The sequence below is a fragment of the Natrix helvetica genome, assembly GCF_964273705.1.
Source record: "Natrix helvetica genome assembly, chromosome: Z".
In the NCBI taxonomy this organism is placed as follows: Eukaryota; Metazoa; Chordata; class Lepidosauria; order Squamata; family Natricidae; genus Natrix; species Natrix helvetica.
The window spans coordinates 41,447,181-41,453,217 of record NC_138554.1 but is presented as its reverse complement, the minus strand read 5'-3'; positions in this window follow the sequence as shown (position 1 = coordinate 41,453,217).

Below are 6,037 nucleotides of genomic sequence, written 5' to 3'. Positions count from 1 at the left end.
ACAGATTAAAAAAACCTACCGACTGATATTATTATTGAATGCAGACTATAAGATTTTTGCCTAAATAATAGCAGACAGATTAAAGAGATTTTTGAACCAATTTATACATATAGATCAAAATGGCTTTTTACCAAAGAGACAAATAAAAGACAATATGAGGATAATTTTAAATACCCTGGAATGCTATGAGGTACACTCAGAGAAGCAAATGGCGTTGATCTTCCTTGATGCACAGAAGACATTTGATAAGTAAGTAAAATATCTAGGGATTCAATTAACAGTGAGGATTAAAGAAGATAATTATTAGACCTGGGAAAATGGAAAAGCTTGCAACTATCACTAATAGGAAGAATAGCCACAATTAAGATGAATGTATTACCAAGGTTACTATATTTATTTCAAACAATCCCAATAAGACTGGAGAAAAAATATTTTGAAGACCTTAATAAATTAATAATAAAATATATCTGGCAGGGGAAAAAAGGCAAGAATTAATTTAAAAATATTACAGGATGCAAGGTTTTGGATTACCACATTGAGAATTATATTATCAGGTAGCGGCGGTAATATGAATGAAAGAATGGATTGTACTGAGAAACACAAGATTATTGACACTGGAGGGACATGATTTGCAATTAGGTTGACATGCCTTTTTATAGTATGGGAAAAGTAAGAGACATGGTTACTTTCAAAGACACTATATAAGAAATGTTTTACTGTTAACATAGAAGAAAGTTAGAGAACAACAATATTTTAAAGATACCAGTTTGACTTTCAACGATGGAAGCACGAATACACCCAAATATTATGAATAAGGGGAATATTGTTAGATACAAAGATATTTTGACTGAAAAGGGGGAACTCAAAACTAAGCAAGAACTAGAAAAACAAGGGATCAATATGGGTTGGTAACACAATTGCAAATACAATCTAGGTACGAAAAATATGCTATCTAAATTATATGGTTTTTATATGGATTTGACAGAATTACATATTAACAGGAACAGAAGAAAGGATGATAAAAAAACTGCAGCTACTTATTGAATAACAAATTAGAAGAAGAACAAGTGAAGGAAACAATGATAGCTTGGGCCAAAAAATGATTATACGATAGAACTAGCTAAATGGCAGCAATTATGGGATAGAAATTATAAATTAACAATATCAACTGCGTACAGAGATAACTTGTCTAAGATGTTTTGTAGATGGCATTTATAGACCGGTAAGATTGGTGAAAATGTTCAAAGATAAATCAGCTAAATGTTGGAAATGTCACCAGACACCCGGCTTGTACTTGTGAAAATGTGTAAAAACAAAAAATATTGGACTAAAACACACATGTAGTTGGAAAAGATGATACAACAACATATTGACTTGAAACCTGAAATATTCCTGCTGGGAATTTTACCAGAAACTTATAGTAAAAAAAATGTATATTTAATTATCCATTTAATAACAGTTGTTAGGATTGTATTTGCACAAAATTGGAAAAGTGAAGAAATTCCTACAGAGAAGAATGTGATTAGGAAAATATTAGAATGTGCAGAAATGAATAGATTAACACTGGCAATTAAAGAGAAAAAGCAAATTGATTATTATACTATAGGGGAATCTTTTTATCAATGGTTAGAGAATAAATATAAGAATTAGAAGTAAAAGTAGATGTGTAAAATATAAAAAATGTATCAATAGAGTTAACATAATTAATAGAGTTAAATAAATCAAGAAGAGGATTGTTATAGTGTTAGACATTTAAGGTATTGGTAATTAAGCTAGGAATAGACTAAATAATGAATATGATTGTAAATTTTAATTGTTATTGCACAAAATATTTGTACTCAGATGACACATTGTTTAATGGAAGATGAATTGTTTATATTAAAATAAAATATATTATACAGTACAGGATTCTAGACACCAGAATAAAGATGTGAAGATCTACTCACCCCCAAAATGTTTGGATTTTCATTCTTAGAAATTTACGACCAGTCAAAGGCAGTTAGTCGGGTGATTATTAGGTATATCTCTACTCCTTTTACAGGTACATTTAAGCATTCATTCTTACAGAATAAAATATCACATCCCACAACCATATAGTCATTAACGCCCAGCCACTCCACCCAGTGCTATTTCACCTAGTTTGGAATAGCAAATCATTTCCTAAAGACAATCAGTTCCGTCAACCCCTTAGATATTAAAATCAATCCTTGGCTAGTCTCGTCTTTAGTTCATATATCTTAGAGAATGGCTCTCTTAACCCATGAATGAGGAAGTAGATTTAGAAGTAATCATTTGACTTTTGAGACTTTGTAAATAATGGCATACTTGGAAAGGTTGCAGAAATTTGTGATCCGGTCTACACACCACTCCTTTTTATGTGATTTGATGTTTGAAGATTAGTTTTTAACCATAATTTAAAATACTGTATTTTTCGGAGTATAAGCACCGGAATATTAGACGCACCAAGGTTTTGAATCTACTCACCTCCAAAAATTTTGGATTTTCATTCTTAGAAATTTACGACCAGTCAAAGGCAGTTAGTCGTGTCATTATTATGTATATGTCTACTCCTTTTACAGGTAGATTTAAGCATTCATTCTTTTTTAAAAAAAACAGTAGGTAGGTAGACAGAGGGATAGAGAGGAAGAGAAAGAGAGAGAAATACAGTAAGTAGATAGGGAGAGAGAGAGAATAGTTAGGTAGGTAGGCAGGTACATAAAGGGATAGAGAGAGAGAGAGAGAGAAATAGGGAGAGTGTTAGATACTTCCCCCCCTATCTAGTTGTTGACAAGGACAATCACAGTCTCCACTCAGGTCCTCTCCTTTCAGGCAGAGCAGGGGACCCTGATTGGCTGGAGAACTGGGCAGCTTCCCCTTAAAAGGGGGAGCTGCCAGACCCTAGTCAGAGCTTGCCTGAACTTGACCTAATAAAGAGCTGTTGTCACCACTTGCCTTTTGTGCCTTCATTACCCTATCTAACACAGAGAGAGATAAATACAGTAGGTAGGTAGGGAGAAATAGTGTGTGTGTGTAGGTAGGTGGGTAGGTAGAGGGATAGAGAGAGAGAAATAGATAGAGAGAGAGGGAAATACAGTAGATAGGTAGGGAGAGAGAGTAGGTAAGCAGGTAGGTAGAGGGATAGAGAGAGAGAAAAATAGAGAGAGAGAGAAATACAGTAGATAGGTAGGGAGAGGGAGAGAGAATAGATAGGTACATAGGTAGATAGAGGGGGAGAGAGAAATACAGTAGATAGGTAGGGAGAGAAAGAGTAGGTAGGTAGATAGGTAGGTAGGTAGAAGGATAGAAAGAGAGAGAGAGAGAGAGAGAGAGAGAGAGAGAGAGAGAGAGAGAGAGAGAGAGAGATACAGTAGGTAGATAGGGAAATAGAGAGTAAGTAGGTAGATAGATGTTTCCAGGTGTATTTATCCATGTGCTGGAGAAGGAAATCGCTGACAATCTGCAGCACTTAAGATTATGTTTCTGCTGGCACAGCACTTGAGCAATGTAATTGCCAACCCATCAGGTAAAGAGCTTTCCGAAAGGACAAAAAAGTTTTTGTACTCTACAAACCTCCCCCAAATGGCCCATTTTTCATGAAAACGGGCCCATTTGTTTAAAAAAAAAGGCATGAATAGCCTTGGGGGGGGGGCTTGCAGAGTGCTCCGGGGAGGGGGGGCAAAAACGAGCAAAAAATGAGATTTTTTTTGTCAAAAGATTTGCATGCATAGCCTTATGGAGGCTTATAGAGTTCTCCTGGGGGCTGTGGGGGCAAAAAATGCTGTATTTGATGTATAAGACGCACCCAGATTTTCAGCCTCTTTTTTTTTGAGGAAAAAAGGTGCATCTTATACTCTGAAAAATACGGTCGTTTACTGGTTTTAGAAATGTTTTATAGCTTTGAACCTAGTACTCCCGGTTGCAGAATGGAGGAACAGATTTAAGTGCAATTATATTGACACCAAATAGTTGTATGGATATTTGAGGACCCTAAACTCGTGAACTTTTCATCTTCGGTCCCGAGTAGGATAATATTTTCCCATTTGAGAGGCTTGCACAATTTCTTGAAGTAGATATGGTAATTAGCCAAGAACATTTTGCACAGATTCATTTTTTTTGCCATCAATCTTTACCTGTTCTTGAACAGGGAAGCTCTCTAGATAGTACATCATGTCCTCACAGATGGATTACTGTAATGTCCTCTACATGAATTCTCAGAAACTGCAGCCAATCCAGTGGCTAATCCAGTGGCACAGGAATTTCTAGAAATATCTTCATATCCCCATGTGACACCATTGCTCTGTAGGAAGTTATCACCTAGCCCTCTCCCAGAAAAATGAAATATCCTAGGAAATATTGATAAGGCAGAATATTATATTTTCCTGGATGTGAAAAAGGGAGAAACACATTTTAAACACAGAGTAAATTCCTGCAGCTTCCCCGCTTTGTCAATGGGCCATTAAGAAGGCCAAGCTAGTCCACTTTACATAATAAAGAGTTCTCCTCTTAACTCCAGAGTGATGGGATAAGGCAGGATAATATAAGCCTTTATTCAAGTGACCACATGGCAGCTGAACTCAATCAAACCTGAATTCAAAACAGCCTAGAGGGTTGCCCCTGCATGGGCTCATGTGAGTCTGGCAACCAATCAGAATACATTTCTTACACAGGAACAGGAAACAGATAGGTGGGACTGAACAGGTTATAAAAATCCCTGCAAGCCCTTCGTCACCCCTTCTCTTCCCTTCTCTTCTTCTCCACCAACATTGAAGCATGTGATCGCCTTTTCTGTTCAGGGCTCGGGCCATGTGGTCCTGTCCACCATTAAACCATCTTTCCAAGCAGCCTCCATGTCTCCAGTGTCTTTTTCCCCACTTGGAGCCGAACCCAGAAGGACATTTCTTCCTACAATTGGCGACCCACAGATGGGACTCCAAGCTAGCCTAACAAATGGATATGGCCCAGGTAAGCCTCCCATGCCGGCACAGACCCCATTGAGTCTGTGGGTGGACTTTATCTTGGCCTTGACCATTTGGATCTAGGCTTTAAAGGGGTTTTGAGTTTGAGCTCAAAGGCTGCCTGGAAAGAAGGTGAGTACCTCTAAATTTTGATTCTCTAAAATTTAATGTTAAAGCATGGCAAAGCGTGGAAATGTGTGTATGCCTGCATGTGTGTGAGTGATGAAATCTTTCTCCCAATCACAGCTGGATCCTGGTTCCTCTGTGTGTTTTACCAAGAGAGCCTGGAAAGTATTAGGATCAGGCCAGAGCATGGACCTTCTGTTAGGGAAAGGAGAGTGTGTGTGAAAATGGATGGAAAAGTGAATGAATATTTTTTGTTGTTGTTGCTTTTGTCCTGTGAAAGCAAAAAAAAAAAAAAAAGGCAAAGGCCCATGGTGTATGTAAAAGAGTAGAGGTACCTGGTACTAACTGCAGAGAGAGGGGCAGAGGTCCTCAAGGATTACTTTTTTGATCCTCAAAACCCAGGTGATTCCCTGAGAGAAGGGGCCGAATACTTCGTAGGGAATCGAAGTCCTTCCCAGAATCTTTTTTTTTCTGAAAACTTATGGTGGGTGGCACCCGGCTAGGCCAAAGTGAGCCCTGCATGTAAAGGGTCATGGGAAGCGTTAGCTCGTGGGTGGCCAGAAGTGCCCTCGGAGATTTCCTTAGATGCCAAGATTTTGGCTGAGAGCAAGGAAATTGTGTGAGAAATGGGCTTTGCTGAAAGATGACACAGGAAAACTAATTTGGCTACATAAAGGTACTTAAAAGAAAAGGGAAATGTTGAAATGTTTCTTTTTTTTCTCTTGTCTGTCTCTTACTCTGTCTTCTATGCAACCACGTGGTTTTTGTTTGTTAAGATTTGTGCCTTCCCCAATTTAACTGAGATTCAGGGTGGGAATTATTTTGTTTGTGAAATTCATGAGTTTTGTTATGCCCTCTTTGTCTCTCTGTGTGTATGTCTAAGTCTGTGTGTGCCCTCGAGGTAATTGTAACTATAAAATGTCTCCAATCCCCCCCCCCAAAAAAGACAAGAATTT